Below are 11,087 nucleotides of genomic sequence, written 5' to 3' on the forward strand. Positions count from 1 at the left end.
TGGTTCCAAATGTGGGAATGGGAGTATGGGGTATGGGCATGGTAACCGCATGAGGAGCCTAAGGTAGAGTAATAGGAACATATGGAAAAGAGAATAGAGATCCTTGTATAGAAGTGGCCCAAGGGATGTGTGACGATAGTCCATAAGTAGAGGATGGATATCCCTACATTTGAAAGGTCGTGTGGGGGGGTTGTGAGTGTTCGCGGTAAGTAAGGGGTTACCCAATATAGCCTTCCTAGAGTTTAAGGATGTTGTAAAGTGGAGGTATGTAGAAGGTACAGTGTTAAAGGGTAGCAAAGCAAAAGTGGAGTGTAATCCAAGATTTTGGAATGAAGATGTGAGGAGATCCAAATGTGGACAAGATAGTGGTGGGACGGGAGGGAGTTGAGAAGTGTAGTTTACTTTATCAAATGAAATAGACCGTAAAGATAATACTTCGTGAAGGGTATCTACTTCAAGAGCCTCCTCTATTAAAGTTAACATATTGAAAATAATATAGATCCTTCACAACAAAAGAAGAAATAGGAGAGGGTTTTGGCTCATACGACTCAAAAGGGATATACGAATTTGAGATAAGACCTGGTTGAGATGAAGGAGATGGATTGCTAGACATGCCGAATGACATGGTCCCTCCAAGATTAGAGAGAGGGACAGTCTCACCAATCAGTCTAGACGGAGTAATAGCAACCTAACTATACATCATGCGCAAGTACTCCTCAAACTCCTCATCTATAAGATGGCCAAAATGTGAAGAAAAAGATGGTAAGGGTGAAGGTGTTGTTGAAAATGCATGGATCTAGAGCATGGCTATGGCGGATGGAACACAAAGACAATGTTCATGATGACATAGATTAGATAGACCAATTGTTACTCAAGTGAATTAGGTTCCAAGATGGAAGCTTGGACTCATAAACACAATCTTGAGTATGACACTAATTATGACTGAAAGGACAAAGTACAATTGTATTCTATCATTGAATGATAAGAAGGTACATCACTTTATAAGCTCATGAAGGTTCCCTTTTTCTCCACTGTGCTTATGGGATTCAGGCATCCTCTCTAGTAAATTGTGTAAGTCTTGCCCTATTGCTCCATACAAAGAGGCTCTCACATGGGTATGATTGCATAAATCTCAACACCCCTCCTCAATCACAACCAGAAAGGCACAAAGCTTTAGTGAGTCATCACCTGTAAAGTCCCACCACAAACATGGTAAACACTAGAGGTTGTCACAGAAAAAGCTAAGTGTGGGTACTAAAGACATGGTGGATATCTAGAGGTTGTAATAGGGGCCTCACAAAGTGTATAGAGGCTGTAATGCCATGTCACATGAGGAGTTTTACAAGGCGTATGTTATGAGCATTAATGGCAAGTACATACAATAAAAAGTTCTAGTGAAAAAATGGAGACAAGGACCGACATCCCTTGTGGTTTTCTTCATCAGATATGCCATGGTAGGCATAACAATTCTTCTTTTCTTTGTCCACTTCTTTGATGTAGTCCACTTTGCTTTCTTTGATGCTCTTTTTGTCTTCATGGTCTTCTTTTTCTTGGTCTCCCTTTTTATGGTCTTCTTGGTCTTCTTCTTCATGGTCTTTCTGATCTTCTTCTTCATTGACTTTGCTTGCATTATTATTCATGTCCATGTCCCCCTCAAGCAAAGGTATCACCATCTTTGAGGCAACATAAATGTCATCAGAGTCTTCAAATAAGATCATTGATTGGTCTTTGACGTAGGTAGCTCCATATCTTCCTGCAAGTGGAGGACACAAGTCTTCCATGTAGTGTAAATGAGTAAGAAGAGATATGTTACTCTTCATGAAAGGTGTCCATTTAAAAATCCTCATGTTTGACATTTCCATGGTTGAGAATTAGCACCAAATCTCTGATTAAATCAATGAATGAGTTGAAAATGATTGTGTCAAAGGACACGAGAAGCATTAGTGTTAAATAATACTATTTAGTATCAAAAAGATACTAGCTTGTTCTTGAGTCTCCAAGTTGAATCTTGAATCCACTCTTAGCTGATTTGAAGTGATGCTTCACTAGGAGCTGAGTAAGAACTCAAATCAAAGTGGCATAGACTTCAGTGAGTTGGAATGAAGTGAAAACACTAAAGTGGGAGAAGGACTTGAGCTTAGTGTTGGATGCTTAGTCTTGAGGTCTTCAAATCTTCCAAAGTCTCCCCTCCTTGCTAGTTTGATGGGCAAATGTTACTCGAGACTGATTAAATTAGTGACTCAGAGTGGCAGTAGGCTCGGTTTAAATGGCAGGAGAGAGAAAATGAAGAAAAAGTGAGCTTCAAGTGAAATGGCTCTGGAGTCTTCTTCTAGGGTTTAGTAGTCGACTGGTTTTTTGGTCATAGCAGCATGTAGAGGCAATCATTTGATGAATCCTTTGTTGGGGAAAGAGCTCATGAATCAACCTTCAATTGCCCTATGGTCGTAGGGAAGATCGCGGCCTTGATGATGGCATAGAATGGGCAGTGAGCTGGAATTCATGCAATGCTGGTCTAGAGAGGCAGCAATTTAAGGGTTTTAGGTGACATAGAGAAGTGCCCTAAGTAGAGGGAGATATCTCCATAAGGAATCTTGAAAAGATATGGCTTCTATGAAGAGATCCAAGGGCTCAAAAGAGGCAGGGTGCAAGCTAGCTATGGTTGCCACAAGGTGGAAGATGAAGATGAAGTCATGAGCTGGACACTGAGTTGGACTAAGGTTGAGAGAGACTAAGAGAGTAGAGAGAGGAGCTGAATTGAGCTTAGCCATACTCGACTGAGCTCTAATACTATGTTGAAAATGCATGGATCTAGAGCATGGCTATGGCGGATGGAACTCAAAGACAATGTTCATGATGACATAGATTAGATAGACCAATTGTTACTTAAGTGAATTAGGTTCCAAGATGAAAGCTTGGAATCGTAAACACAATCTTGAGTATGACACTGACTATGAATGAAAGGACAAAGTACAATTGTATTCCATCATTGAATGATAAGAAGGTACATCACTTTATAGGCTCATGATGATTTCCTTTTTCTCCACTGTGCTTATGGGATTCAGGCATCCTCTCTAGTAGACTGTGTGAGTCTTGCCCTATTGCTCCATACAAAGAGGCTCTCACATGGGTATGATTGCATAAATCTCAACGTGCATTTCTACCTCCTCGTCGAGACCATAATACCTTCTCAGAGCCTCCGATGATGGTGAAGCCTAATAGGGCATCATAGGATCCCTAGAAGAAGGTGCTTGAGTCATTATGAGTTAGAATTGAATCATATGTGAGTCTCGCACAAAGACTAGCCTCCACAATCGCCGCATACTCTTTAGAAGAGCACTAGCTCTAATACCATGTGAAGATATGCTAGGGTTTGCACTAAAAAAGCACATCATGTATGACCAAGATTGAAACACAAATACTTAAATAGACACAAGCAAAACTCCAACCCCAAATGCAAAATTCCAAACACAAGACTCAAGACGTAAACACATAGACATAGAGATAAAAGAGCCATAAACACATAGACATAGAGATAAAAGAGACTATGAAGTGAATGAATGCTATAAATGAATGTAAGAGTGTACAAAATACCCAAGGATAGAGCAATGAAGTGTCAAAGGGTGATGTCCATCAAAGAGATAGATCCTAAGTTAATGACCACTAGTAGGAGTGACGGAAGATGAGAAAAACACCAAACGTTGATCACCAGAGTCTTAGATGACTAAGGCAACAATAGGGAAGGTGCTTGAGATAGTAGGCGCAAAATGTGAAGAAGAAGATGGTAAGGGTGAAGGTGTGTCTAACTCCTCCTCAAGACCATAATACCTTCTTAGAGCTTCCAATGATGGAGAAGCCTAATAGGGCATCATAGGATCCCTAGAAGAAGGTGTCAGAGTCATTATGAGTTAGAATTGAATCACATCTAAGTCTTGCACAAAGACTAGCCTCCATAATCACCGCAACATACTCTTTAGAAGAGCACTAGCTCTGATACCATGTGAAGATATGCTAGGGTTTGCAGTAAAAAAGCATAACGTATGACCAAGATCGAAACACAAAGACTTAGATAGACACAAGCAAAACTCAAACCCTAAATGCAAAATGCCAAACTCAAGACTCAAAATGCAAACACAGAGACACACAGATGGAAGAGACTTTGAAGTGAATGAATGATGTAAATGAATGTAAGTGTGTACAAATGCCCAAGGGTAGAGCAATGAAGTGTCGGAGTGTGATGTCCATCGAAGACAGTTCCTAAGTTAATGACCACCAGTGGAAGTGACGGAAGACAAGAAAAACACCTAACATTGATCACTAGAGCATTAGCTGACCAAGGCAACAACATGAGAGGTGCTTGAAACCATAGGCACAAAATGTGAAGAAGAAAATGGTAAGGGTAAAGGTGTGTTTGGCTTCTCCTTGAGACCATAATACCTTCTCAGAGCCTCCAATGATGGAGAATCCTGATAGGGCATCGTAGGATCCCTAGAAAGTACTTAAGTCATTATGAGTGAGAATCAAATCATGTGTGAGTCTCACACAAAGACTAGCCTTCACAATCCACAAGATACTCTTTAAAAGAGCACCAGCTCTAATACCACGTGAAGATATGCTAGGGTTTGCACAAAGAAAGCATAGCATGTACGACCAAGATTGAAACACAAAGACCCAGACAGACACAAGCAAAACTCAAACCCTAAGTGCATGTTAGGATTCGCACTAAGAAAGCACAACATGTACGACCAAGACTGAAACACAGAGACTCAAATAGACAAGCAAAACTAAAACCCTAAACGCAAACATAGAGACACACAGAGAGAAGAAACTATGAGGTGAATGAATGTTGTAAATGAATGTAAGAGTATACAAAATGCCCAAGGGTAGAGCAATGAAGTGTTAGAGTGTCACATCCACCAAAGATGTGGATCCCAAGTCAATGACCACCAGTCAGAGTGACGAAATACGAGAAAAACACCAAATGTTGATCACCAAAGGGTTAGATGACTGAGGCGACAACATGAAAGGTACCTAAGATAGTAGGCAATAGCAAGAAGCTGCAAATGCAGCTATAGGAGGGTTGCCAATACGTAGAAAACAGTCACCAATTGCCGTCTGGGAAAGTAGAGGTTGCCGATTGCAAGTTGCACACTGATGCTTGATGAAGAGGGAGGGCAACTACTTGGCATTAAGCTATTGGAAATTTGAACATAGGCAAGAGGAGGCAATCTGAGGGTTGGCGATGGAAAATGGACCAAACACAGCAGAGGAGTGAGAACCTGCATAAAAGGGACGAGGGTAATTGGTGGGCAACCTATCTATTTATAGTTGTTGAAGGGTGCCTCAAAAGTTTAGGGTTTTGGGGGACCATTGAAACACTCAAACCTCACACCACTTTTGTGTTTTCCATTAATTAAGAGTGTTTCTTCAGTGGAGCTTGATGTTATTCAACATTCTGATACTTTGTTTGAAGAGGACTTAGTACCTTGCCATCCCACGATCTCTTTAGTGACCTTGCCTTGTTTTGTACTCATTTGTCTTCTTTTCTCATGTGACTTTTGTACTAGCCCCCACAAGCTACTACTCATGAGTTTGTTCTAGGAGCCCTACCCAATTATCACATTTACGTTTCCCTATACTTATTGGATATTGTGAGATCTACATGGCATTGTTGTATCTCACTTGCATATAGCTTCATGTCTCTATATGTTTGCCCAAATAATGATACCTACACTTATTGCGCATTTAGATATAATTTTTTATTTTTCACTTTTTACTATAACATGAGGATATTCCTTTGTACATGGATAGGTCTCGTAGTCTGATTCGGTCTTTAATACTCTCTCTCTCTCTCTCTCTCTCTCTCTCTCTTGTGATGAAGCTTAAATCACATTATGCAACAGTCCTTGTACCAGGGTCTAATGATGAACCCATCTTCAGTGACACTCATGAACAGGACTTTTTACTGCTACATCTTTGTGGGAAGAAGATTTTGGGGTGCCACCCATGTCCTATATGTGTGTCTTTGGTGCTTGATGATCATGTTCCTCTTAGTCTAACAAGAGTTGTGGACAAAAGACAAGTCAGGGTCATACTTGATGGAAGGTAGGTTCATCATATTGATGTCCTATCCAACCAAGAAGTGCTCTACTTGGAAGTACCATGAGCTTGCACATTCCTCACAATGTCGTACTACGTAGACAGAGTGTAAAAAACTCTAGAATACATTGTCATTCGGTTGGCTTGTTGATCTAGAGAGTGAATGCCATATTAGTCATTAATGTCAGTGTCCGTAGTGTGGATGGTCCAAAAATAATAGATTTTTGGACAAGTTTAGCCAATTTTTGATATTATCTCTTGTAAAAATCTAAAAACTATAAACAACTTCTAGAATAGAATGACATGTAAAAGAAAGCATGTAGCTTTCAGCCGTTTTTGGAGGATTTCATGTAAGAATAAGGATTGGCAAAATCATGCGATGCACGATCGCAGTTTTCAGGCAGTGAACATCACTCCAAACTGGGAGATGAAGGAGGAGCGATCTAGCAAAATTTTGGCCATGAGTCTTGGTATTTTACCCCCTTTTGGAGCCAATGGAAGCAACAAATTGGCAGTCTGAGCAGCATAGAGAAAGGTATTGTTTTATGCATGTTTTTGTCTACAAGAGTTTTATCTTCTCATAATGCAGAAATAAATTGATAGGCTTCACCTCTGTGAGTATTCTTCTACATCTTCTATTTCTTTGAACCCCTTCTCTTCCGTCTACTCCTCTCCTTGAATCTCCCTTCACCCAGCTGTCTCTTACCCCGAATAAACTTTTGACCCCAAACACTCCAACAACGGGCCATCTGTTGAAAGGCCTCCAATGCCCTCCATGGTAACTTATTAGATGCCATGTTCTATTGTCACTCATAAAATTGATGATTTGAAAAAAGGCCTTTATTTAGGGCCACTTTATTTGTGTCCAAACTAATCTAGCTTAACAATATGGATCTAAACATAGACATGTATAATCAAAATAATGTAATATCAAACTATCTTAACATTAAAAATCCTATATACCTCAAGAAACTTACTTTAGCTTTAACTTTCACTAAAAAAGATAGAATTAACACTTCTCAAAAAATGTAAGAATTGATTATAAAAGCTGCAAATATCTTTTTCATTGTTTGTATGACTTCTTACAATGGTTCAATAAGCTCTAGCATTACAAATCTATACAAGTTATGATTCATACATGTAGAACATTGTATGCATAGTATATGGTATGTGTAGTTCATTGCAAAGTCAGTACTTTGAACTACAGACTTAATATATTAAGTCAAGGGTATATCAATTTAAATCTATTTGACATAAAATACAACATACATAATCAATTAAAGAGGGTGAAAAATTCTTAAAATCCATAAGAAAAAAACATTGCATTAATCATATTTTAGGCTTAGCCCATCATCATTGTATAATAGTTGATTTGAATTTTCTCAAATGATCAAAATGAGTATCGGGACTAGAAGGTATATACTCTAGTAAATGATTGAATACATTGCCGACATTGGAGGTCTCTTGGTACTTATAATTTGTGGAGCTATATAGCGATGCTTTGTACTCTAATTTCTTCTAGTGGAGGAATTAAGTCTTGGGAACTTTGGAAAAGTACTACTTGTAGGATATGTAGTAGCACACTCTCAATTTGCTATTCCCAAATATACTTTCCATTGGGTATCAAAATATAGCAAACTATTGTGTATACAAAGGTAGTTGTACTAAAAATAGTTGTTACGCATAAACTGCAGTATATAAAGAAAGCCATTAATAATGGTCCATATGCTAGTACGTACTGTGGGAGCTTTCGCTCAACCGCCAAGACCCTCGGACCGCTTATTGTTTCAAGCGTTCCAAGCCGAGCACTAATGGCTACCTCTCACATAGCCGACACGCCATCCATATCTATGGGCGTAGTGAGCTTACCTCCATGCCGTTCAAGTTACCTCCTCTCCCGCACACTCCGATGGCTCCACGATCCAAGTGCAAGCTTCAAGCAAGCTCCATCCTCAAGCTCCATGCTCCAAGCTCCATCATCACGAGCAAGAGAAGAGAAGAGAAGAGAAGTGAAGAAGAGAGGAGAAGATGGAGAGCTTCTCCTCCTCGGTCCCTCACCCTCACACACTCACTCCCTCACACTCTCACACTCCCTCTCTCAAGCACAAGCTCAAGCAAGCAAGAACAATAAGAAGAAGAAGAAGAGGAGAGCCACTTTTGGCCACACACAAGAATGAGCTTCTCATTCACTTTTCAACTTTATATATGTGGGAGCTTTCACTCAACCGCCAAGACCCATGGACCGCTTATTGCTTCAAGTGTTCCAAGCCGAGCACTAATGGCTGCCTCTCACATAACCGATGCGCCATCCATATCTATGGGTGTAGTGAGCTTACCTCCATGCCGTTCAAGTTACCTCCTCTTCCGCACACTCTGGTAGCTCCACGATCCAAGTGCAAGCTTCAAGCTAGCTCCATTCTCAAGCTCCACGCTCCAAGCTCCATTGCCACGAGCAAGACAAGAGAAGAGAAGAGAAGAGAAGAAGAGAGAAGAAGATGGAGAGCTTCTTCTCCTTGGTCCCTCACCCTCACACACTCACTCCCTCACACTCTCACACTCCCTCTCTCAAGCACAAGCTCAAGCAAGCAAGAATAAGAAGAAGAAGAAGAAGAAGAAGAGAGCTACTTTTGGCCACACACAAGAATGAGCTTCTCATTCACTTTTCAACTTTATATACAAAACCCTAAATCCCTTTTGGGCTGTCATCCCCTTTTCCTCTTTTTTACATGGTCGGCCTAGGCCCTTTTTCCCATTATCCTTCTATCTTCCTAGCTTCCTTTCCACCGCCCGTCTACATTTACAAATTGCATGGGTGAGAGCCGATGCTCCTTGAATTAAACCATGATGCGCTTGTGCTCTTTTACAAAAGTTTTGACTTGCGCTTTTCCTTGTGTGCCTTCCTCCATTATTTAGGACTCTTCTCCTTGTGCGTCTTTGTCTTCCGTTTCTCTTTGCCTTGGCCTTTGTCTTTGTCTTCTGCTTTAGCTTTTCTGGATTTTCCACCTTCCTTCATTTGAGGGTTAACATTACCCCCCTAGACGAGTGCCAGTCCCATGGCACTCACCGTCGTAGGTAGCAGGCTGTAGCATGCACCGAAGACGTGGGCGACAAGGACGCCTATGGTTTCCATGGAGGAGTGTTGGTGGTGGTGTGGCAGAAGGTCCTGGGGGCTTGTTGGTGGCCAAGGTGGCTGGTGGAAGGTTGTTGGAGTTGGTGGTAGGGCTATTCTGTCTTGGGGATTGCATTGATGGCCAGCACAAGTGTTGGTTTATTGGGGATTCTGCACATAATGATTCTTTGCGGGCTTGTCGGATGGTAAGGGATAAGCATTCAGAGTTGGGTGTTGATGAAGAGCGAATGACACTTTCGTTGGAGTCTTCAACAGCTGCAATTGAAAACCTCTCATGTGGTCTCTCCCTAAGGGTAGTGCTAGTCTTGTCTATTGTGCACAAGACATAGTGCAATTAGTTTGGGAGATAGGTCGAACTCTAAGCAAGCTGAGAGTATTGTCCTACACTTGAGGACCCAAATTGTGTATATACTTCTGTGCAGGTATTATATGAGTGCTTGTGCATACTTAGATATTACTTAGTTAGAAGACTGTCGGCCTGGTTCCTTGTATAGCAATGGGTCAATGAAGCAAGGGGCTAAGTTGATGGAAATTTTTGTCGATGAAGACGGGGAGTACACTTGAAGATTGCTGGAGACATCATTATGGTCTTGTCAAGGCCATGTAGCATAATTGAGCTCCTTGATGTCTAGCTCTTGGTAGCTAGCGACTACTTGTAGTGCTTGAAAATTATGGTGTACTTTTCCATTGTCTTTCATGCCTGAGATGGAGTGCAAAAGAAATGGCAAGTGGTTCAGGGTGACAGGTCTAACCATAGGTGAGGCGAGCTCCCTAGGTATGTCCTACCCTTGATGTGCCCTGAACAATTGTGGGGGATGTACAAAGGGCTAGGGAATTAGGGACGGAGCCAGCCGACCAAGGTCCCTGGGCCTACCTAATTTGAGGACCCCTAGGTGTGGTGCTGTGATCTGTGCGTTTTTCTTTTTCTTTTTCTTTCTTTCTTCCTTTCTTTTTTGTTTTCTTTTATTTTCTTTTCTTTTTCCCTTTTTTTTTGTGGGAAAAGTGAATACAATCAATGCCATACATTGAGACTGTTAGCCTTTCATTTGGATTGAGAAATGTTGGGATTCAAAGGCTATGAAGAATTGATATTACAGAGATGATTGTGTCACCAACCTTGATGCTAGAGGAACTATTGTTGAGATGAAGAGATACACTTGAGATTTTGCAAACCTCTTTGTAACATGTGAGACATCAAACAATTGAGGTAGCACTTGGAGTGAGCTGTGCATGGACAAGGGCAGAGCATCTTGCGAATTGAATCCTGGATGATGAAGAGACGTTCGCCCTTGTTGAGAGCGTGGCTCCTGCCCAAACATAGAGTTTGGCCAAGAAGGAGGAGGTAATCGATGATTATGCTTTGGCCATGCTCAGTTGCAATATGTGCTTTTTCTGCAGAGGTGTCCTTGGGTTCTCATCCAGTGGCGTTTCTGTCATGGCTTTTGTTTCTTGGTATTCCTGTCACTTCCTCCATAATGGTTCTTTGTGGGGTTGGTGGTCTTATGGTGACTTGGTTATTAAACGCTTCTAGACATTGACCCGTGTCATTCTGCATCCACTTGTCACTTCGTGAGAGTATATGCTCGCTTGCGTTAAGTACATCGGACCAATGCAATCATGTTAAGATATAATTTTTCAGAATGCTATGATGCTTATCCCATTACTTGTTAAGGTCGCATACATTAACGGTAGGTGAAGTAAGTGTGTACAAGTGGGGATCTTGCCCCTTTACTCATCAAAAACAAAAAGTTATGGCATGATGACTTGCCAAGCTACGGCGGGGTGAGTCCGGTTGGCTAGGCGACCAGGGCGGTGCTAGTGCGGGCCTTCCGCGAGGCTAGGCAGGGAACATGTCGGCCAG

This window comes from Lygodium microphyllum, unplaced genomic scaffold, assembly GCF_053477565.2.
Source record: "Lygodium microphyllum isolate KBCC unplaced genomic scaffold, Lygodium_microphyllum_v1.1.10 scaffold_81, whole genome shotgun sequence".
NCBI classification, from domain to species: domain Eukaryota; kingdom Viridiplantae; phylum Streptophyta; class Polypodiopsida; order Schizaeales; family Lygodiaceae; genus Lygodium; species Lygodium microphyllum.